Source organism: Erythrolamprus reginae, chromosome 1 (genome assembly GCF_031021105.1).
Source record: "Erythrolamprus reginae isolate rEryReg1 chromosome 1, rEryReg1.hap1, whole genome shotgun sequence".
In the NCBI taxonomy this organism is placed as follows: domain Eukaryota; kingdom Metazoa; phylum Chordata; class Lepidosauria; order Squamata; family Dipsadidae; genus Erythrolamprus; species Erythrolamprus reginae.
This window is the reverse complement of record NC_091950.1, coordinates 32,733,661-32,757,997: the sequence shown is the minus strand read 5'-3', so window position 1 is coordinate 32,757,997 and position 24,337 is coordinate 32,733,661. Positions and strand designations below refer to the sequence as shown.

General features: G+C 41.1%; 1 protein-coding gene across 1 annotated transcript in view; it reads left to right on the top strand.

Annotated features, from left to right (window-relative positions):
- The window catches only part of MDGA2 (MAM domain containing glycosylphosphatidylinositol anchor 2), a 574,798-nt gene that overhangs the window by 225,352 nt on the left and 325,109 nt on the right, over positions 1-24,337 (top strand). The gene's annotated exons all lie outside the window — the stretch shown is intronic.

The following is a 24,337-nucleotide window of genomic DNA, read 5'->3' as shown; positions in this document are numbered from 1 at the left end:
GGGTTTCCAGCAATGTGAGCGTCAGCGAAATTGCAGCATCGGAAAAACATGGAAGTCCTCGCAACCCCACCCTCGGACTTCCATGTTTTTGTGATGCTGCGATTTCACTGAGGCTCCCCTCTCTGGGAAACCCCACCTCCGGACTTCCGTTGCCAGCAAAGCGCCCGTTTTTGTGCTGCTAGGATTCCCCTGCAGCATCACAAAAACACGGAAGTCTGGAGGTGGTGTTTCCCATGGAGGGGAGCCTCAGGGGAATCCAAGCAGCGCAAAAATGGGCGCTTCGCTGGCAGCAGAAGTCCGGAGGCAGGGCATCCCAGTGGCAGCGGCTTGGGTTTATAAGGTGAAAATAGTTTGGAAGAAGAGGCAAAAATTCTTAAACCCCAGGTTTGTATCTTGAAAAGTTTGTATGACGAGGGGTTTGTAAGACCAGGTGTCACTGTATTTCATATACAATAATGGCAATACTATAATAACAGTAAACTGCTGAGTCCGACATCTTCCTCAGTTGCTGTGTATTTTTTGTTTTGAATTTATAATGAGAAATTGTTTTTAATTTATTTTAAGACTGTTCACTGCCCAGAATCACTTATTAAAATGAGCATTCATACAAACCGTATAAATATATAAAATACTGTGTACTTTAATAAATTTCTGAAGTCAGAGGTGGGTTCCTTCTGGTTCATGCCATATTTTATTTATTTGTTTTTGTCAAGTACATATTGGAGGTATGTAAAGATATAATAATATTTATATATCTGATACTCGTAAAAAGAAAACTAAGAAAAAACCATTAGATATAATAATATTCATATAGTGTTCCCTTGACTTTCGCGGGTCCAACATTTGCAAAAAGTCTATACCACGGTTTTTCAAAAGATATTAATTAAAAAATAGTTTGCGGTTTTTTTTTCTATACCATGTTTTTTCCCGCCCGATGACATCATACATCATCGCCAAACCTTCGTCCGCCTTGAATAAATATTTTTTAATAAACTTTTTAATAAATAAATATGGTGAGTAATAATCTAAATGGTTGCTAGGGGAATGAAATGTAGGGGTTTAAATGTTAAGGGAAGGCTTGTGATACTGTTCATAGCCAAAAATAGTGTATTTACTTCCACATCTCTACTTCGCGGAAATTTGACTTTCATGGGCAGTCTCGGAACGCATCCCCCGTGAAAGTCAAGGGAACACTGTACTGTATATGATACTAGTAAAAAAGTATAAAGAAACATTAGGACAGGGGACGGAAGGCATGCTGGTGCACTTATACATGCCCCTTAAGTTACTGAGTTAGTTACTGAGCATGCACAGAAACAGAATTGCATGGGGGGACGTACATGTTTGCGTGAGTGTATTGAGCACGCATGCGCAAAACATCATGATGCAAACTTATGGCAAAGGTAAGTGGAACCCACCCCTGTCTGAAGTATGTTATTATTGTAAGATATTTTAACTAATAGTTTCCCCTGCTATCTTTTCTATTGCTGCTATCTTTTCTATTTCTGCTAATCCATTCTCTATCTCAATGTTCCTTAACTTTGGCAACTTTAAGTTGTGTGGGCTTCATTTTCCAGAATTAGCCAGCCAATAAATATTCTATATCTGTCATTCATCTGTACCTGACATTTTTTTCACATTTCCTTTTGGAAGATGGAGCCATCTAATGCCGTTACAACTGTTTTTGTATGTGATCAAGATTATAGTTGCGTGTTCCTTTTAAACATTATTTTAGGACAGATATTAGGATTGTTTACAAATGTCTGAGATGGAATGGGATCAGAAGGAGATCTAGGATGATGACCAAGAAGGCTGGCTTAGAACTATGAGTCCAGTTCAGTTGAAGGTTGGGGAAAATGTTAAAAAAGAACAAGATGAATGTTGTGTTTCATTCAATGCAACAATAAAGGGGAGTTTCTACAATGTCCCTCATTCTTGTTATGTCTTTCCCGTAAGAAGCAACATGTGCTGACATAACTCTGAGCCCTGATGGTGCAGTGGAATGCAGTATTGCAGTATTGCAAGCTAACTTTGCCCACACTCTGGAGTTCAATCCTAATGGAGATTGAAGTTGATTCATCCGTCCATCCTTCCGTGGTTGATAAAATGACAACCTAGATCAGGGGTAGGGAACGTTGGCTCTTCTGTGACTTGTGGACTTCAACTCCCAGAATTCCTGAGCTAGCATGATTGGCTCAGGAATTCTGGGAGTTGAAGTCCACAAGTCATAGAAGAGCCAACGTTCCCTACCCCTGACCTAGATTCTTGGGGCCAGTATGGTGACATCGTAAACTTCTCAGAGAATGCTATAAAATACTATAATTAATAATAATAATAATTTATTAGATTTGTATGCCGCCCCTCTCCGAGGACATGGGGCGGAGTGGTATATACTGTATTCTTTGTAATATAAGACACACTTCCCCCAGAAAAACGAGGGTGAAAATTTGGGTGTATCTTATTATATTTTTTTGCAATATATTTATTGATTTTTTTGAATATTTACATTTTAATATTTTCAGGTGGGTCTACATCTGTATATTTACATTCATATCAATATATTATATATTTTATACATTGTAAACACAATCATTTTTGATAGTTTTCTTTTCCATCCATCTCTTACTGTTGTTTTGTCAGCCAAAACATGTGATACACACACACACACACACACACACACACACTACCAACTGTCCGTCCATTATCCTGAGGGGGGGAGGAATCTTTGTCCACAACTTGGGCACAACTCGATTCACAGCTGAGGTTAGAAGACCATATTTTGGCTGTGGCGAGGGGGGCATTTGCATGGGTACACCTTGTGAACCTGTTGTGGCCCTATTTGGACAGGAAGTCACTTCTCACAGTCACTCATGTCCTTATTACTTTGAGGTTCAATTACTGCAATGCACTCTACATGGGGCTGCCTTTGAAGACTGTTCGGAGACTACAAATGCAGCTGCGTGAGCTATAGTGGGACTACCAAGATCTGCCCACATTTCAACATCACTCCGCGAGCTGCACTGGCTGCCAATTGGTCTCCGGGGCCAATTCAAAGTGCTGGTTATGACCTATAAAGCCCTACATGGTTTAGGACTAGATTATCTTTGGGACCGTCTTCTGCCTCATGTATACCAGCAGACAATTAGGTCCCACAAAGTCGGCTTTCTCCAGGTCCCGTCGGCCAGACAATGTTGACTGGTGGGGCCTAGGGGAAAAGCCTTCTCTGTGGCAGTCCTAGCCCTCTGGAATGAACTCCCTCCTAGTCTTCTGCAAAGCCTTAAAAACCTACCTTTGCCAGCAGGCATGGGGGCCTTGAGTGATGAGACTGTCTCCAGACAATATAAGATATGATTGGGGTCTTTTAATTTTTTTTTAGTAAATTTTCATATTTTAGAGATATTAGTTTTCTCCTGAATGGGTGCCTGTGGGTCTTTCCATCTTTGTGTATAGGCAATTCTTGCGGCTGTTACTATATGTAGTATTAAATATTTAATATTTTTGGAATACACTTTTCTAATAATGCCTAACAAAAAGAATTCTGGCATAAATTCCATTAAAATGTCTGTTATTTCCTGTAACCATCTTTGGAGTTCCCTCCAGTACTTTTTCTTACATACCATATGTAGCCAAAAATGTGAGGTACGGAGAAGGCTATGATATGTGGCAATCCCTGCAGTCTGGAACAGCTGATTGGGGATATTCCAGGATCCAATCTGCCCTCTGATCAGCTGCTCAGTCTGAAATAATGTGCTGAAGCTGATTGGCTCTTCACTATTTGCTGCAAGGACGTGCCAGAGTTTGCATCAGTAATCACATCCAGAAAGCACACACAAGTAACTGATTCAGCAGGATTCAATAACTTCTCTTTATATATAATACAACGCACAAAATAAATATACAATACCAAAAGCAGGTTTTCCAATGTGATAGTAAATACAAGCAAAACACAAGCAGAGAAGAGGAATTTCAGTTTAAGTTTCAGAGTATATTAGTCTCAGAGCTCAGAACTGCAGAGCTAAGTGATGCCCAGGCTCCTTGCTGGTCACACAGCAAATACTGTTTCAGTTTCCAAACAGCCTTCAACTCTCTCACACATTGACAGAACACTAGCTAGATGAATACCAATGGATGTTGGTAGGCAGAGGCAGATTTTTTTTCTTATTTTCCTCCCCAAAAACTAAGGTGCATCTTATACTCCAGAGTGTCTTATACTGTGAAAAAACAGATAAGTATAAATAATAGTGCTACTTTTTTTCCCCTTTATGGTTCAATTGGTCCCAAAATTGGGGGTTATTGAAGATTTTCAAGAAAATATTGGACAACCCCTTGTCCAGCATGATATAAGGACTCAAGTTTGGGGCAGGAAGTTGGATTGTAAGATCTTCAAGATCACTTTTAGCCCTTTGTGGATAGCCTTTCCTTTCCTCCTGTTTTTGGGAAGGGGAAACAAACTGGTCTGTTAAAGCTGGAGATAACAGGATTTATTTCTTACAAGGTAGTAAAATAATGTATCTTCTTGCTTAGCATTCAGTTTATCATTCCATTTTCACCTGAAAATTAATCTGTAAAAATTGACTAAATAATTGCTTTATAAGGTATGTATCAACTAAAAATGAAATTTAATTACATTTCTCTCAGAGGAAGAATATGTATTCAAGAGGTACCAAACAAGAGTGCACTTTTGCTAGAAATAATTACAGAATCTTCCTGACTAATGAATAAATTGTGGTATAAATAATTAAATCAAGTCTGCCTGACTAGTGATTTAAATCACCCTGATTTGTTATGGTAGTTGTTGCTATTTAGTTCAATTGTATTACATGTTCTATCTTCTTGTGCCCTTAAATTTCTATGTCCATAAGGAAGTTGATATGAAAATTGCTTGTTCTTACTACTATCAACATCAATATCACCACTAAACTATTGCAAGCTGATCTTCAGAGTCTGTTTGGCTTCTCATCTGTTCTGCCTGACTGGCTCGGCAATGCGTAATAGTCCAATGAAAAGAAATCAAACACACACGTGCTCCGCTAATCAGCAAACTTGTATTGGATAAACAAAAATAGCTTACTCAAAAAACAGATCTTAATGTCCGAAAACAATGCAAGGCTTACTTCAGCCACATACAAAAAACACAGGGAAAAACAAACAAAGACAACCTGGAATGAGCAAAGACGTTTCAGGAATCTTTGAAGCAAACAGCAAGTCCCAGAGTTTTCACCTCCCACTTGTCTGAAAAAGCTGAGTTGAAAACTCCCAACGGCACAGAAACTTTGAAGCAGGAACCACAAAACAACACAGATAAACAGCCACAGTTCACCTTGGCCTTTGTTCCCTTTTATCCCTTTAGCCCTCATTAAGGGAACCACACCCAGCCCAGGTGCTCCTATAATGATTTGTAATACTCCTTAAAGCGATCCCTTCTTTGCATAGCTCTTTGGCTACGTAGATCAATATATTGATCTGCAGAAGAACTCAGGGAGGAAAGACTGTCTGAGGGACTGCAGGCCAAATCCCCTGGGCTGTCTGCTGAATCCTGTGTCCCAGTGGCCTCGTCCTCTTGGCTGTCTGCCACATCTTCCTGGCTGTCTGCCACATCTTCCTGGCTGTCAGCCAGGCTTTCACATTCACTTTGTGCTGCATCTCTCCCATCTGTGGGAGCAACAGCTGGCCCAGGCCCAAACACAACATCATCTAAAAAGCTTCTTCAGTCCAGAAATAAAAATGATACTGTGGTGCATACAATGTCCCTTGAGATGGCTTTGATTCAGACCACATGGGGTCCTGAATAATCCCATTGTAACTTCATCTCACCTTCCCCATCTCTTTATTGTAATGCATCTTGAATTAATTGAGACAAAATGGTTTTTTGGGGAAAAGATGGGATGTTCAAAATATGACTCATCAGCCAAACCTACCAGATGCTCCCTTCTACCAATTCCTCCCATCCCCTGTATTTTTTAAAAATACCCTTTTTTCATTCCATGGAAGGAAGGAATATTTTGTTAATAAGCAATTATTAGGTTGAATGTTAATTAACATTTATTTAGGTGGGTTAAATAAAGGTACATTTTGTTTTGGAATGGACTGAATTCCTGATAAACAAGTTGATAAACAAGTTGATTTCAAAGTGAAAGTACAAGAAATAGTTTCCCATTGGCTTTAATTTTTTTTTTAAACCTTCCCAACTTGGTGTACATGCCTTGAATTTTCTAGCAGTCTCCCATCTTGTTTAATTGTTTAAAATCAGAAGTTCATAAATGTCAACATTTTTAGAAGAGAATGGCCATCAGGTTACCAGCTCACAATAAATGCTGAAAAGGTCTCAAAAACAACTAAAAAAGGGAAGCTGCCAGGATAAACATTTTTATCTGTTTCCTAATTTGTGCCTAAGGTGAGATTTGGAAGGTTATCTGGATTTTGCATAGCACAGATTGCACATTGGCTTTGCCAGAAAATTATTCTCTCTGGATTTCTTTGTAGTGTCAGATAAACAAAGGTACTGTATGAAATCTTCAAGCTTGGAAGTCTTCAGTCAGGATCTAAAGCTAGGTTAAGTGGAAAATATGTAACAAAAATCCTACGAAGGTTATCTGGAAAGTACGTAGCTCTCGCAGAGAATGTTTGCGTGGGAAGTTGGTACTATTATTGTGTAGCGGGAAACCAACCAAAGAGAATGAGCAATGCCAGGGGTCAATAGATTGGCATTGTGGTGAAGGTTAGAGATGAGCATCTTCATTTTGTTTATCCAGTATAAACTTTACCCTTAGATTATCCACTGTTGACCTTTCCCTATTCCTAAGAGGTCAGTAAGGGGCATGCATAAGTGCACCGGAGTGCCTTCCGTCCCCTGTCCTAATGTTTCTCTTTTACTAGTATCATGTATATAAATATTATATCTTTGTATACCACCAATACGTGCGGGAACAAACAAACAAACAAACAAACAAACAAATAAATAAATAAATAAATAAAATGAGAAGTGTGTGCTATAACACGCTACCTGAATGCTAAGGGCATGAACACTGCTGAGATGGGTGCCCAAGATTTTTCCTCACAGTTTTTTTTTTAATAACAACATATATATTTGCATTTATATTTTATCGCTGTTATGATGTGAGCCGCCCTGAGTTTTCAGAGAGGGGTGGCATACAAGTCTAATATATTATTATTATTATTATTATTATTATTATTATTATTATTATTATTGCTGAATTTTGAAATTTTTGGCTAAAGAATGGGTATGTGTTGTGGTTAGCTCTGGCCCAGCTCCTGCCCCAAGGAATGTGCAGGTGGATGTGGGGGACACATCCACATGTCGCAGGATTGTTTTGCTCCAGATGGAATCTGCCGATGAAGCCTCCTCTGACCAAGGAAGCATGAGTGACAGGGAAGAGGGAAGTTTGGCAGACAGCCCAAGAGGAGATCAATCATCTGTATCATCCTTGGATTCTGAACAAGAATTAATGACACATCCACGCATGCGTGTAGTGATGCATAGGTGACAACAACTGAAGGATTATTACTAGAGAAAATGAGGCCACCTGTGGTTGGGTGGGGCTCCAGTAATTAGGGCTGCTGCTATAAATAGCAGTGTGTGGGTTTGGCCGTTGTGAAAGAGTATCTGATTGCAGTTCTTCAGGAATTGTGTGTTGCTGTTTTCTGGACTTTGTTTGTTGATTTTTCACGCCTTTGAAACCAAAGCAGAGCAACATGTGTGTGTGTGTGTGTGTGTGTGTCTCACTTTGTTGGAAGAAGAAGGAGTGTGAAGTTTCTTCACCGCTGCTAGCTAAGTACTCAATGACTGCTTAAGGGAAATTGTACAGACTACCCGGTTGTCTGATATGAATCGTAAGGATACAAGCAACAACTTACAGTCATACAATCATAAGTGGCAGGAGATGGGTGATAGGAAACGAAGAGAAGACTAATAGTAATACTAATGCAGCCTTAGTGTATAGTTTGACAGTGGTGAGGGAGCTGTTTGTTTAGCAGAGTGATAGCATTCGGGGAAAAACTGTTGTTGTATCTAGTTGTCTTGGTGTGCGGTACTCTACAGTGTAGTTTTGAGAGTAGGAGTTGAAACAATTTATGTCTAGGATGCAAGGGGTCAATAAATATTTTCACGACCTTCTTTTTCACTTGTGCAGTATACAGGTCCTCAATGGAAGACAGGTTGGCAGTAATTGTTTTTTCTGTATCTTTTGGATTTTGTTAAGAGCCAGAATTCACTTCATTTAGTATTCATGTGCCTCTGTTGACCAACAAAGCACATGTGTAAAGAGTCAATCTAGCAAATATGTAATGATTTGTGATGGTGTGGCAGATGTCTCACTGCCAGCACCATATGCTTTTTCCTGAAACCCACATATTAAGCTTCAGCCTTGATCTGGAAACTTACAGTAGAGTTTTTCTTTTGAATGTTAATGTTAGGCTCACATATCAGAGCTCATTTCTAACCTACAGTGTGTCTCACCTCTATCTATCATCTGTCATGTTTCTGCAAATACAAGAATCAGAAAAAAACATTAATTCCAGGCTTCTTCCATTTCAAGGAAGGATTTTTTTTGGTCTTAAATAGCCTCCTTAACAAGAATTGTCTTCCAGTGCAACACCTTGGTCTCTTCAGCCTTGAAAGATGACATTTAAGGGGTGACTTGATCGAAGTGTAATAAATTCATGCATGGGATAGAAAAGGTGGGTAGAGAGAAATTATTTTCTCTATCACACAATACTAGGACGAGGGTACACGCCCTAAAGTTCATAGGTAAGAAAGTGAGGACAAATAAAGGGAAATATTTCTTCACCTAGAGGGTCGTTGGTTTATGGAATTCACTTCCAGAAGAGGTCGTTACAGCTGTCAGCCTGGATAGCTTCAAGGCAGGATTAGACAGATTCATGGATGCCAAGTGTATCGGTGGTTATTGAAATGAATGTCCAAGTGCCTCTTCTATGTTGATTGAGGCAGGCAGGATTCCCTTGGTGTCAAAGGAAAGGGAGGGTCTTGCCTTCTCTTTCTGCTCAAGATTCCCATGGACAATTGGTGGGTCACTGTGTGACACAGAATGCTGGACTCGATGGGCTTTGGCCCGATTCAGCCTGGCTCTTCTTATGTTCTTAGTATACAATATGTCTGCTTTTCTTTTCGTATAGTATGAATACATGTTAATGCTAAATGTTTGTGATGAAAATCACCCACCCATTTTGGTCATTCATATTCTAACCATTAGCAGTATGCCACAATTTTTCAAGGGAAGAAGATGTGCTCTACTTTATGTACTGTATGAAAGCATCCTGTGGGTATGCAGCATAGCTGTCAGGTGGTTGTTTTCTAATGTCAAGTTTTCTGTATTAATCAGAAGAAGAAGAAAAAAAACCAATTAAGCAGATGCCCTCAGAAACAAATCAGACATAATGAAGTTTTACAATACTAAACAGAGGTATAATTGGATTCATTTACACCTACCTAATTCACCAGGATCAGCTGCAGCTTAGCTATATTTACAAGACAACCATCTGCCCGGTTGAATTGTATGGCACTAAATGCTGGGCAGCAGCAAGAGGGACCGAAAGCTACCTCCATGCCATGGAAATGTGAATGCCCCATTGAATATCGGGCATCTCTCTTCTTGACCACATCATAAAAAACATCATTTGACAACATTTTGGTGTGGCACCAATTATAGAGAAGATGAGAGAAGGCCAACTAGTATGGACATATCTTGAGAGCTACACCTACCACCTTTTCCAAGACTGCCTACCAAGCACGTGTCAATGGCCAGTGACCTCGCGGGCACCCAAAACAGTTGGCACGATGCCCTGCACTTGCAGGAATATATTTTATTTTATTTTATTTTATTTTATTATTTACTTACTTACTTACTTACTTACTTACTTACTTACTTACTTACTTACTTACTTATTTAGTCAAGTACATATTGGTAGTATACAAAGATATAACAATGTTTATATACATGATATTGGTACTAATAATAGAGAAACATTAGGACAGGGATGGTAGGCATGTGGTGCACTTATGACCTCTTAGGAATCGGGTGAGTTCAACAGTGGATGGTCTAAGGGTAACGTTTTGGGGTTTTGGTGATGATACTACAGAGTCAGGAAGTGAGTTCCATCCATTAACAACTCGGTTGCTAAAGTCATATTTCCTTCAATTGAGTTTGAAGGGTTGAGTTTGTATCTATTGTGTGCCCGTGTGTTGTTGTAGTTGAAGCTGAAGTAGTCATTGACAGGAGGGACGTTGTAGCAGATGATTTTATGGGCTATGCTTAGGTCATGTTTAAGGCGAGGTAGTTCCAAGCTTTCTAAGCCTAGGATTTTGAGTTTGGTTGCATAGGGTATTCTGTTGCGTGTGGAGGAGTGGAGAGCTTCTTTCATGAAGTATTTTTGGATGTTTTCTAATGTAATGTCCAAAAGGCGGTGTGGATTCCAGACAGATGAGCTGTATTCAAGGATTGGTCTGGTTAAAGTTTTGTATGCTCTGGGTAGTAGTATGATATTACCGGAGAAGAAGCTATGTAGGATTAGGTTAAGAACTCTTGGAGCCTTTTTGGTGATGTTGTTGCAGTGGGCTTTGCACTTAGGTCATTTGATATGAGTATTCCAAGGTCTTTTAGGTAGTGAGCGTTGTCTGAAAAGTCTTGTTTATTTATCTTATATTGAGGAGGAGGAGGAGGGGGGGGGAAGAGAAGGAAGAGGAGAAAAGGAAGAGAAGGAGGAGGAAGAGGAGGAAGAAGAAAAGGAGGAGAAGAAGAAGAAGAAGAACAACAACAACAACAACAGCAACAACAACAACAAACAACAACAACAACTATAGCTTGACTTTAGGTTACAAATGATTTTGTATCAAAGACCCAAAATGAGCAACATTATTATAAAAGTTGGACCAGTCAGCTGGTCTTCACGTGCGCAGAAACATTAGAAACTAGAAAAGCAGCCACCTGGTTTGCATGCCAGGAAGATGATCTTCCAGTTTCTGACACGTTCATGCATTCAGGTCACGTGGCCTTCCAGTTTCTGGCACGCATGTCTGCATGAAGGCCATCTGGAAACCAGTAGATCTTCTTCTCAGTGAACGCAAGTGCACCAAGCGGCTGCTCTCCCGGGTTCCGGCACATGTCTGTATATGCACACACTCCCATTGTCAAAAAGGTTATGCCAACACTTACAGATTACAGATTATTGATTACAGATCCTTTTTGTTGATCAACTCGACAGAAACACAACAAAAAATACACTTGTTTGGGTATAATTCTAGTGTACTCATTTTAAGACACTGTTTTCCTTCCATTGGCACCTAGTCTGCAGCAATTTTTCCTGCAGTAAACTATTATGCAATGTATATGTTATATATCACAACCAGAACTCTGAAATCACTCTTTATTGAATTAACAAGGAACTACAGAACAGGCACAAATTAGAACTGAACAGCAAAGCAGAGACTGTAAGAGATTGCCTCAGCCGTGCCTAGCATCTCTTATAATTGGCTATCAGGCGCGGCAGCCAATCCGGGTTCTAGAAACTCCCGCTCCCAGAACTGGCCAATCAGGAGTAACCCCGGCTGTTGCTAAGGCTGCAACACCACATATTTGTCTTGTCCTTCCATCCTTCCTTCCTCCCTCCCTCCCCACTTCCTCCCTCCCTTGGTGGCATCTATTTTTCCTTTGGTTTCTCCTGCATAGAAAAGAGACTTCATCTTATCCTTCCTTACTAGAAACTGTTCTTGAGATGATAGATCACAGGTGTCAAACTCAAGGCCCAAAGGCCAGATCCAGCCTGCAAGCTGCTTAGATCTGGCCCATAGGGTCGCCCTGGAAACAGCAAAGGACTGTTCCGCTGTGCCTTTGCCAGCAAAAAACTGAGCTCAGGGAGGCTGTGGGTGGCCCTCCCAAGCTCTGTTTTCAATGGCAGAGGGTTGCAAGAGTACATCACAGCCAAAAACAAAGCTCAGGGGCCCGTTTTTTCTGACAGAACGCTCAGGCCACCACAGGGTACCCTGACACAAAGGACATCAAGCTGGCCATACCCACCCTGTCCCCCCAGATTCAAACACAACCCTGATGCAGCCCTCTATGAAATTGAGTTTGACACCCCTGTGATAGATGTTTTGAATTGGATGTTTAGGGTCAGTAGCTCTCAGCTGAGCTCTGCAAGCAATATCTACAACTTTACTGCCCCTCTTACCTTTACTGAGCTTAGCTGTTGTTTCATGTGACAGCTTAACACTTGCTTTATTGAAGAGGATTGGTGATAGTCCAGCAGCTTTGCAGACTAATACATTGTTAATAAAATTTGTTAGTCCAAAAAGGCTCCACTAGACTCTTGCTAACACTTGTTTTGAAAATACAGATGAATTAAATGCATTGCTTTTCTACTGAGATTGCAGTTGCTCTTGTGATGCTATGGATGAAAGATTCTGATAGGTTCCTTTAGGATGTGTGATCACCTGAAAAGTGGTGTCATGAGCAATGAATTTGTAGCACAAATATTCTTTCTCTCGTTGCAAATCCAGATTGACAAAAGTTCACTCTCTTGATTCAGGATCAATATTAATCATCACAAAGGGTAGAAGATCATCCACTAGTGATGCTTTAATATACACTGCTCAAAAAAAAAAAAAGGGGGACGGGACACTTAAACAACACAATATAACTCCAAGTAAATCAAACTTCTATGAGATCAAACTTATTTATTTATTTATTTATTTATTTATTTATTCATTCATTTATTTATTTTATTTATTTATTTATTGGATTTGTATGCTGCCCCTCTCCGAAGACTCGGGGCGGCTAACAGCGATAATAAGACAGCATATAATAATAATCCAATACTAAAAACAATTAAAAACCCATTATAATAAAAACCAAACAGACATACAGATATACCATGCATAAAATTGTAACGGCCTAGGGGGGAAGAGTATCTCAGTTCCCCCATGCCTGGCGGCAGAGGAAGCAATATTGATTGACAATCAATTTCACATGCTGTTGTACATATCTAACTTTGCACAAAACAAAGTATTTAATGAGAATATATCATTCATTCAGATTTAGGATGTGTTATTTGAGTGTTCCCTTTATTTTTTGAGCAGTATAGTTTGAGCACAGAAGTGAAATGCTAGCAGTTCAGACTGGTTCACCAGCACCTGTAGTAAAAAATGCTACTGGTTCAGGCGAACCAGTATATCCGACTAGATTAGCTAGAAATCAGGATTTGCTGCTTTCAACTTAATCTAATAATGTGGCCCACCCCTTGTGGTTCTAGTTACCTTTGTAGACTCTGATGGCTTCATAATGCTCCCTTTTCAGCACTGCATAATACTGCCTGTGGCACACATGCATGCACAGTGCGCATACACGCATAAAGTGGGTGTGAAGAGAACCAGTAGCAGACTTCAAAGGATTTCACCCCTGTTTGAGCAGTGTGTCCATGCAGATGTATTCTTTGTGCATGGCTGTACAATGGAGAGGCAGAAGGGAAAAGGGGCACATGATTGAAACATAGAAACATAGAAACATAGAAGTCTGACGGCAGAAAAAGACCTCATGGTCCATCTAGTCTGCCCTTATACTATTTTCTGTATTTTATCTTAGGATGGATATATGTTTATCCCAGGCATGTTTAAATTCAGTTACTGTGGATTTATCTACCACAACTGCTGGAAGTTTGTTCCAAGGATCTACTACTCTTTCAGTAAAATAATATTTTCTCATGTTGCTTTTGATCTTTCCCCCAACTAACTTCAGATTGTGTCCCCTTGTTCTTGTGTTCACTTTCCTATTAAAAACACTTCCCTCCTGGACCTTATTTAACCCTTTAATATATTTAAATGTTTCGATCATGTCCCCCCTTTTCCTTCTGTCCTCCAGACTATACAGATTGAGTTCATTAAGTCTTTCCTGATACGTTTTATGCTTAAGACCTTCCACCATTCTTGTAGTCCGTCTTTGGACCCGTTCAATTTTGTCAATATCTTTTTGTAGGTGAGGTCTCCAGAACTGAACACAGTATTCCAAATGTGGTCTCACCATCATTCTATATAGTGGGATCATAATCTCCCTCTTCCTGCTTGTTATACCTCTAGCTATGCAGCCAAGCATCCTACTTGCTTTCCCTACTTGCTTTAAATATATTAAAGGGTTAAGTAAGGTTCAGGAGAGAAGTGTTTTTAATAGGAAAGTGAACACAAGAACAAGGGGGCACAATCTGAGGTTAGTTGGGAGAAAGATCAGAAGCAACGTGAGAAAATATTATTTTACTGAAAGAGCAGTAGATGCTTGGAACAAACTTCCAGCAGGCGTGGTTGGTAAATCCACAGTAACTGAATTGAAACATATCTAGGATGAACATATTTCTTCAAGCAACAAGAAGTTGCTTAGCTCTGAAACTCTAATTGTCAGTTAAGGATTTTTATTTTTTATTTTAAGATTAGCCCTAGAGTCAGAAATGACTGGAAAGGGGAAACTCTGATCTTTATTTTTTGTGACTCTACATCAATATGTACAGGAGAGAGGGGGTGGGAATGTATCTTTTTTAAGACTCACTTTTATTTTAGTGCAAGATTTTAGTGCAAATATTATAGCTTCTTTTTTTTTTAGAAAAGCAGTACACATTTATGTCCTTTTTTATCAAAGGACAACCAACTAATCTTTTACTGGAAGAGTAGTAGATGCTTGGAACAAACGTCCAGCAGACATGGTTGGTAAATCCACAGTAACTGAATTTAAACATGCCTGGAATAAACATATATCCATCCTAAGATAAAATACAGGAAATAGCATAAGGACAGACTGGATGGACCTTGAGGTCTTTTTCTGCCATCAACCTTCTACGTTTCTATGTTAAAAGAAATGTATCTTGAGAATAAACATTTGGAAAACACATTTTTTTTAAAAAACAACAAGGACAAATTGTGTTCATCTTGAGCACATTAAATGGGAAACGGTATGGAACTGATTTGGAAGAAATATCGCATCTCAGACATTAACACCCTTGAAAATGTCCAAAGATACTTCACCAGAAGAGCCCTTCACTCCTCCACTCGAAATAGAATACCCTATGAGACTAGACTTTCAATCCTGGGCCTAGAAAGTTTAGAACTAAGACGCCTTAAACAAGATCTAAGTATTGCCCACAAGATCATATGCTGCAACGTCCTGCCTGTCGGCGACTACTTCAGCTTCAACCACAACAACACAAGAGCACACAACAGATTTAAACTTAATATTAACCGCTCCAAACTTGACTGTAAAAAATATGACTTCAGTAACCGAGTTGTCGAAGCGTGGAACTCATTACCGGACTCCATAGTGTCATCCCCAACCCCCCAACACTTTACCCTTAGATTACCTACGGTTGACCTATCCAGATTCCTAAGAGGTCAGTAAGGGGCGAGTACAAGTGCACCAGTGTGCCTTCCGTCCCCAGTCCTACTGCTCTCCTATATCTCCTATACCTTTTTTCTATTCCTATATCTCTTCTTCTATTCTTTCATTGATATGTTCTATTACTATACCTTATTTTCTATTATTTCTTAGATATATTTTACTATGAGTATCTCCTCTATAACCTTCATCATGTATTTTACTATGTGTATATAGATATATACCCACTAAAACCCTCATTGTGTATTGGACAAAATAAATAAATAAAATCAAAACCACATTGCTTAGCTGGATTGTACAGCAGACTTAATTGACTTTTACACTGTGTGACTAGCTTGAATGGATTTATCCCTTTTAGGGATTTTGCGTCTACATATGTGGGGTTTTGTTTTTGGTGACCTATCCTATTTTGTGACCCGTTCACATTCGATACTTGGAATATATTCTAATAATGCAGCAAATGGCTTAATTCGACAATCTGGTTGAATGTAATGGTGCCAGCTCAGCTGTTTAGGCCTGCATTTGCTAACATGGCACAAATGCTGTCTCTTGTGCCTTGTCCTGTCGTACCCTTGACAGTTGCTCATGTAAAAATGAAGCGGGTCCCCAACCTGCCTCTTTTGATTGATACGCAAGCTCACCCGTAAACTCTATTGGGGAATCTTTCAAAGCCTCTGAGGTCTGTCTGCTGCTAAGCTTCCTTTGCTTGATGAGCTGCTCAGCGGATGGCAGGTACTGGAGCAGGGGCAGCTCTTTGGCCTCTGCATACGCTCTGTGTCAGAGGCAATTGCTGCTGGCATTAATAAGAGATCTAGTCTTCCATCTGGTAAGCGAGAGACATCGCACTGGGTCATGAACTGCAAGATGTTGCTCTTTTCCCTAACTGGTGCCTGCTCCGCTAGGGAAGAATATATGCTCGCCAAATATTGAGAAGCAAGAATACAGGGTGTCTCTACCTACAAACACCTCTACTTACAAACTTTTCTAGATAAGGACCGGGTGTTTAAGATTTTTTTTGCCTCTTCTCTGTTGTGGTTAGCTCTGGCCCAGCTCTTGCCCCAAGGACTGTGGATGTGGGGGAGACATCCGCATGCTGCAGGCCTGTTTTGCCCCTGGTGGAATCTGCTGACGAAGGCTCCTCTGACCAAGAAGACATGAGTGACAGGGAGGAGGAGAGTGTGGCAGACAGCTCAGAAGGAGATCAATTATCTAGCTCCTCCTTAGATTCAGAACAAGAGTTAATGATACAGCCACGCATTCGGAGAGCGATGCATAAGCAACAACAACTGAGAGATTATTATCAAAGAAAATGAGGCCACCTTTGGTTGGATGGGGCTGTGGTAATTAGTGAGGCTGCTATAAATAGCAGCCTGTGGGTTTGGCCATTGTGGAGGATTATCTGATCGTTGTGTTTCGTGACTGCTTTACTGACTTTGACCTTTTGTGTGCTGATTTTTCCCTGCTTTGAAACTGAACCAGAGCAAAGTGTGTTTCACTTTGTGAAAGAAGAAGGACTGTGAATTGCCTCACAGCTGCAAGCTAAGTATCACAGAACTGATAAGGGACTTGTACAAATTACCAGTTTGTTTGGAGACGAGTGCTCTTTGCTATACCAAAAGAGGGCTTAGTTTAAGTGAATTTTCATTATAAAGAACATTGTTTTGAATTTTCAAACGTGTGTGTCTGAAATTTGTACCTTTGAATTTTTGGGAGGAGTCTACCAGAGAGCCCGACAGAACATTCTCAAAAACCATTTTCCACTTACAAAGCCAAGCCTCCAAAATGGTAACTGGAAAAGGCAGGGAGAAGCCTCCATGGGGCCTCTCTAGGAATCTCCTGGGAGGAAACAGGGCCTCCACCCTCCCTGTGGTTTACCCAATCGCACACATTATTTGCTTTTACATTGATTCTTATGGGAAAAATTGCTTCTTCTTACAAACTTTTCTACTTAAGAACCTGGTCACGGAACAAATTATGTCTGTAAGTAGAGGTACCACTGTACGAGAGAGTGGGCATCCTTCAGGGCTGTTGGACTTTCACCATCCTTAAGTAACATGGTTTGCATAGGAAGGCTAGCCTAAGCCTGCTTCCCACAAAAATAACCTTTGGAAAGCATTTCTAGCCCACAACATCCTATCTATAATATGACAGTAAACATACCAGTCGACTTTACAGGAATGTTGCACAAATGAAGCAAAATGTCCATAGTGAATTATAATTATGGTTCCCCACTCAGTCAGCCAGACGTTCAGAATGGATTTGACATTTTTATCCAATTATCGAGTCTTTCCCAAGGGCCTGGCATAGGCAGAAGTGTATTATTGATGCTATTAAAGATATGGATATAACTTTGGTTTGGCACACAGTCAGCCAGATGTTTAGGTTGGGTTTGGCATTTTTGCCCAGGGATATGAGATAGGCAGATCTGGATGTTTGATGGTGTTAATGGTGTTGCAGGATGTGAGCACTTCTGAGTAAAGCTGCATTTTGCAACTGACTGATGCTGATTTTGTTAATGCTGATTGTGTTCGACTGTTCTTCAGCTGTTTTGAGATTGTACCCAAGGTACTTATAACTATATACACTGCTCAAAAAAATAAAGGGAAATGTCTGTCTGTCTGTTTTTTTCTCTCTCTCTCCTATCTATCTATCTATCTATCTATCTATCTATCTATCTATCTATCTATCTATCTATCTATCTAATCTATGTAACTATCTAATTATTGGATTTATATGCCACCCCTCTCCGAGGACTTGAGGCAGCTTACAACATATAAAAGAAAAAACAACAGCAACAATACAATACAAGTGTCCTAAATCCAATTAATTAAAACTAATTAATCTAATCTAAAGTCCCCAGTTACATTCAGTCATTCCCACTCAAACAACAAACATACCCAGCATTTGCTGGCCAGGGGGCTAGAATCTAATAGCCCCAAGCCCAGTGGCATAGAAGAGTCTTCAGATTCTTGCGGAAGGCAAGGAGGGTGGGGGCAGTATGAATCTCTGGGGGAAGCTGATTCCAGAGGGCCGGGGCCCCCACAGAGAAGGCTCTTCCCCTAGGCCAAGCAACATTGTCTGGTTGACATGACCTGGAGAAGGACGACTCTGTGGGACCTAACTGGTAACTGGGACTCATGTGGCAGGAGGCGGTCCCTCAATTAGTCTGGCCTGATGCCATGTAGGGCTTTATAGGCCATAACCAACACTTTGAATTGTGTCGAGAAACCAATCAGCAGCCAATGCAGTCTGCGGAGTGCTGGAGAGACATGGGCATGCCTAGGAAGGCCCATTACCACTTGTGTGGCTGCATTTTCTACGATTTGCACATACTCCTCTGATGTTCCTTCTACAGAGATTATTAAAAAAAGAAAAACCTACCATATTCTTCTATTAATTGCTAACCTAAGTAGACTGTTCCGACACTGCTTATCTCCAGTGGCTGTTTAAGAACAAACAGCCCATAACTACAATGCAGGTGGTTAGATTCTGCGCAGCAGCACTGAGGATTCGTCGGAAACATGTGTCTAATGCACCATAGCTATTTTATACAAGAAATGTGGCAAACCTGTTGCACTGCTTATTCCTTTCCCTTTTTTAGTATTAAACTGACTATGGGGGACACAGTTTATGGACTGTAATTTTAGTATAGTTACACCTTGTATAATTGGCAGTCTGGATTTTGTCATACATTTTAGCGGTTATTTATTATGTTATTCTAGAATTTTTAACTGTATATTTACAGAGTGTTTTTATTTGTTGTGGTCTATGACTGTAATTAATTGAATTGATCATGATGATGATGATGATGATGATGACGACAACAACAACAACAGCAACAACAACAACAACAACAGATTTTGAAAGGACCTTGGAGGTCTTCTAGTCCAACCCCCTGCTTGGGCAGGAAACCCTACACTACTGGTTATCGAACATCTGCTCGAAAACCCTACACGACTGGTTATCGAACATCTGCTCGAAAACTTCCAATACTGGGGCATTCACAACTTCTGGAGGCAAGCTGTTCCACTGATCAACTGTTCTGACTGTCAGGAAATTTCTCCTTACTTCTAAGTTACTTCTCTCCTTGTTTAGTTTCCACCCATTGCTTCTTGTTCTATCCACGGGTGCTTTGGAGAATAGGTTGAGTCCTTCTTTTTTTGTGGCAACCCCCGAGATACTGGAACACTGCTATCATGTCTCCCCTGGTGCTTTTTTCATTAAAATTAGCCATGCCCAGTCCCTATAAATTGAATTGATTGAATACCCAGGCTGAGTTTGCCTTTTACTCCTCTGGAATGCACCTCCTCCTTTCTTGAAACCCACCATCTTATGTTTAATCCTTATTTCATTTCATTTGTGTACCTCACTTTTCACCTCAGAAAAGCCACACACGGAAACTACGGGCCGAGCATGAGGCACACAATCATGGCCGCTATCTTGACTTTGTTTTTTGTATTTTGTTTAATATCCCAGATTTCCCCGTGAGCAATCCAGGTGGCAATACGTTAACACAGTTTGTGTTGTCATTAGCCAATGATAAGACGGAGTGGCTGCGGGTTTTGCCTCGCAAGGACAATTCCATCCGTCTGTCCATCACCCTGGGGGGGATCATTGAACCCCTCAGAGAGGGTCCGCAACTTGGGCGTCCTCCTCGATCCACAGCTCACATTAGAGAAACATCTTTCAGCTGTGGCGAGGGGGGCGTTTGCCCAGGTTCGCCTGGTGCACCAGTTGTGGCCCTATTTGGACCGGGACTCATTGCTCACAGTGACTCATGCCCTCATCACCTCGAGGCTCGACTACTGTAATGCTCTCTACATGGGGCTACCTTTGAAAAGTGTTCGGAAACTTCAGATCGTGCAGAATGCAGCTGTGAGAGCAATCATGGGCTTTCGCAAATATGCCCATGTTACACCAACACTCCGCAGTCTGCATTGGTTTCCGATTAGTTTCCGCTCACAATTCAAAGTGTTGGTTATGACCTATAAAGCCCTTCATGGCACCGGACCAGATTATCTCAGGGACCGTCTTCTGCTGCACGAATCCCAGTAACCAGTTAGGTCCCACAGAGTGGGCCTTCTCAGGGTTCCGTCAACTAAACCATGTCGTTTGGCAGGACCCAGGGGAAGAGCCTTCTCTGTGGTGGCCTTGGCCCTCTGGAACCAACTCCCCCCAGAGATTAGAATTGCCCCCACCCTCCTTGCCTTTCATAAGCTTCTTAAAACCCACCTCTGCCGCCAGGCATGGGGGAAATGAGATACTCCTTCCCCCTAGGCCTTTACAATTTTATGCATGGTATGTCTGTATGTATGTTTGGTTTTATAATAAGGGTTTTTAACTGTTTTAATATTGGATTGTTATAAGCTGTTTTTATTACTGTTGTTAGCCGCCCCGAGTCTACAGAGAGGGGCAGCATACAAATCCAATCAATCAATCAATCAATCAATCAATAAGTAAATAAATAAACAAACAAACAAACAAATAAATACATTTTGCATCAGTTTCTAAGTGGAATGGGCCTCTTGCTTCTCTTTGATTTGTGTGCCTTTAGTCAGGCCTTTGTTGCTTTGCAGATATAATGGCATAATTTTGGTGTGTGTGTGTATATGTGTGTGTAAGTTGTCTTCCTGTTTACTTAGTATCATCTAGACCTCTTAGGACCTTTGTAAATATTTTTCTCCCTCCAAGACATGCCGTCATTCATTATTCCCCCACAGTTGTTATTTCTGAGTGCTTTGGGATGAAATAGGCACCATGCATTCTTTTCCTTCACCGTGGCCCTCTTTGACCTCTTCCTTCCCTTGACGCACAACAAGATTTCATCTGAGGCATTCTGAGACCCATTAAACTGAGCAAAGTTTTCAGCTGGGCATTATCTTTTGTTCTCCAGGCTTTTGAACTCTTCTTTGTAGCAATTGAGTGTGTTTGTGGCACAGCATTTTTTTTTAGAAAGGGCACAAGCCACACAGCATGGGAGGTAGGAAGATGCCATAATCTGGCCATCCAGAAGAATAAGACTTTCTGGGCATTGGTTGAGGCAGACCCTAATCTGAAGACCATCAAAGCCATGTTTCTTCCTAAAGAAAACAGCACAGTTCAGCCAACAGGCCAATAATGTGCGTCAGACAATGCTTGCTCATAATTTGTCACATATTGGTTTTTCTTTGGCTTCTGGGCCCTACACATGTCTTACTTTTCATCTATCAGAAGCAGCAAGCTTTTCAGCAGGCTTGGAAACAGATGGTGAGAGAAGGAAAATTATTCTTCCTCTTCTACTTATAGAACAGCTACATTAAACTACTGAAGATTTTTGCCCCAGCTATTGCAGGAGAGGCAAAGACACGGATGCAAGAGCTGGATTTAAAACTGGGTCATTTTTATTAACATACATTTGCATAATTTATTCAATTAAATTAGCATAAGTAGCATAATTAACTATGACCCTAACAAGGACCCGCAGGGTCAAACAATTGCTTCCGGGGTGGAAAATGACGTAGAATAAACTTCCGGGGCAACTTATAGGCGTAGCTCCATGCTAATCCAGGTGAGGGACCACTCCCTCACCTGAGACCTTGCCATGCAGTTGCATGTGGGAGGTCCCGCCCGCTAACCCCTACAAGGGGAATTAAATGGGCGGGACCCAAAGACAGGTTCCCCCCAACTGCTCAGATCATCAAAACCACAAGCCTTTGGAGCGAACCTGTCAATCATCCCCAAAGATGCCCAACGGAGAACACACAGTTGCTAAACCACCACCCAGTTTTCTGCCCCTAACCTGCCTACGCAAATGACCAAAGGTAAGCCAATTAACCTAAACAGGTGCAAGCACCCCCTAACCGCTTATCCATCTCTACAGTGTGGAATAGGCAAAAAAACGGTCATGACTAAAAGGCCAGACCGCCAAAAATTCCTATTCGGCCCCCTAGGGCGACCCAGAATAGCACACTGCAAGATAGGGAGGGCGTGCGGGTGTCTGCTTTTGTTGATGAGTCCGGGCGAAAAGGCTGAGCTCTGGGCCTGCCCGCCCTTATATAGGGCTGGCAGGCCCCGCCCGGACACGTCATCGATCAGGCCAACCTGGCCTGATTATCGGCCGAGATCTCACAAAATCTCGTGAGATCTCGGCCGAAACCAAGATGGCAGCTACGCCATGTGACCCTGTCTCCCCGGGCCTCCAGCAAAAGGCGCCGGTGAGTAAAGACCACCGGCGCTAATCATTTCAAGAACTGCAGCTTACCTCAGCTTTTGTTTTCTTTCTTCCTTCTTGATCCCATTTTTTCCTATTATATTCCAACTAATTGCCCATGGTTAATCTAACTATGGGTTACTAAAATCACTGCTGTAAGGTTCCATCCTTGTCGCTGTTAAGTCTGAGGGCAAAGAAGAACGTATTATTGATCTGTGTGAGTCATTCCAAGAGTTTAATAAATGCTTTAAATAGCTGGGTATAGGCAGCTGAACGTGATGCTTTGGGATTTGAATTCCTGTACTGTTCAAGAGTTGAACCATGAGTATCTCCAAGGGGAAGCAACTTGTGTAAGTGACAAAAATATAGGCCATGGCATTGTTATTTACTTATTTAAAAGATTTATATGGCCACCCATCTTAAACCCAACTCTGGGCAACTCAGAATAATATAACCTAATACAGTGGTACCTCTACTTACAAACTTAATTTGTTCCATGACCAGGTTCTTAAGTGGAAAAGTTTGTAAGAAGAAGCATTTTTCCCCATAGGAATCAATGTAAAACCAAATATTGTGTGCGATTGGGGAAACCACAGGGAGGGTGGAAGCCCTGTTTCCTCCCTGGAGATTCCTAGGGAGGCCACATGGAGGCTTCTCCCCACCTTTTCCGGCCTTGTTTCCCCCCGGGAGAGTCCTAGAGAGGCCCCATGGAGGCTTCTCCCCTCCATTTCCGGCCCTGTTTCCTCACAGAAGATTCCTAGGGAGGCCCCATGGAGGCTTCTCCCTCCGGTTACAGTTTCGGAGGCTCAGGTTTGTAAGTGGAAAATGTTTATTGAGAGGAGCAAAAAAATCTTGAACACCTGTTTCTTATCTAGAAAAGTTCGAAAGTAGAAAAGACATCTACGATTAGACTTTAGTGCTCAACTCCTTAAGTAAGTAAGCAAGTAAAACGATGTAGGAATTAGGCCTGTGAGGAGAAGGCTGGATTTGCTTCTGCAAAATGCTGTTTGCCTTAACCAAGGAACACTGTGTCATTTGGATGCCTCTTCTGGCTACAGAAACAGTTGGAGGAGTCCTCAGGAGCACTTAAAAGAGAACAGCACAGCTGCTTTGCTTTGCTTTTAGCAATAAGCGAGAGTGTTGCCTTGCTTTTATTTTATTTATTTATTTCTATTTCCTATTTCTAAGCCACCCGTTTCCCTTTGCTGGACCGTTTTCAATCGAATGCTTTTGTTGAATCATCATCAAATATCAAAACTGCACAGCCTTAGTAGGAACAGCGGAACGAGTTCAGGGAAAGAAAATAAAGGCCGTGTAAGAAAATAAATCTCGTGAAGAAAATGGGAAGGGACTAGAAGCTGAGCCAGTAGCTGGGAAAAAAAGAAAGGGAATACAATATCACTCTCAAAAGCCTGAAGGTTTGTCATGTAGGAGAGGGCAAATGCTCCTTCTCAGTTGATCCAGAGGACAGGACTAAATTTAATGAGCTCAAGTTACTGAGAAGAAGGATATTGACAATAAGAGGAACTTGCCACTGAAACCAATAACCTTGGGCAGTAATGGTTCTTCCCTTTCTGGAGCCTTCAGGTGAAGGTTGAACAGGCATCTCTTAAAAACTAATTTGTACTAGACTCTCTTTGTCTATGATCTTTTTTTCTTCCATGAAGTGTTATTGATTCTTTCATTATCTATACCATTTATATATTCCTATCTGTCTAGGATTTTATTCCCCACTCTCCTCATC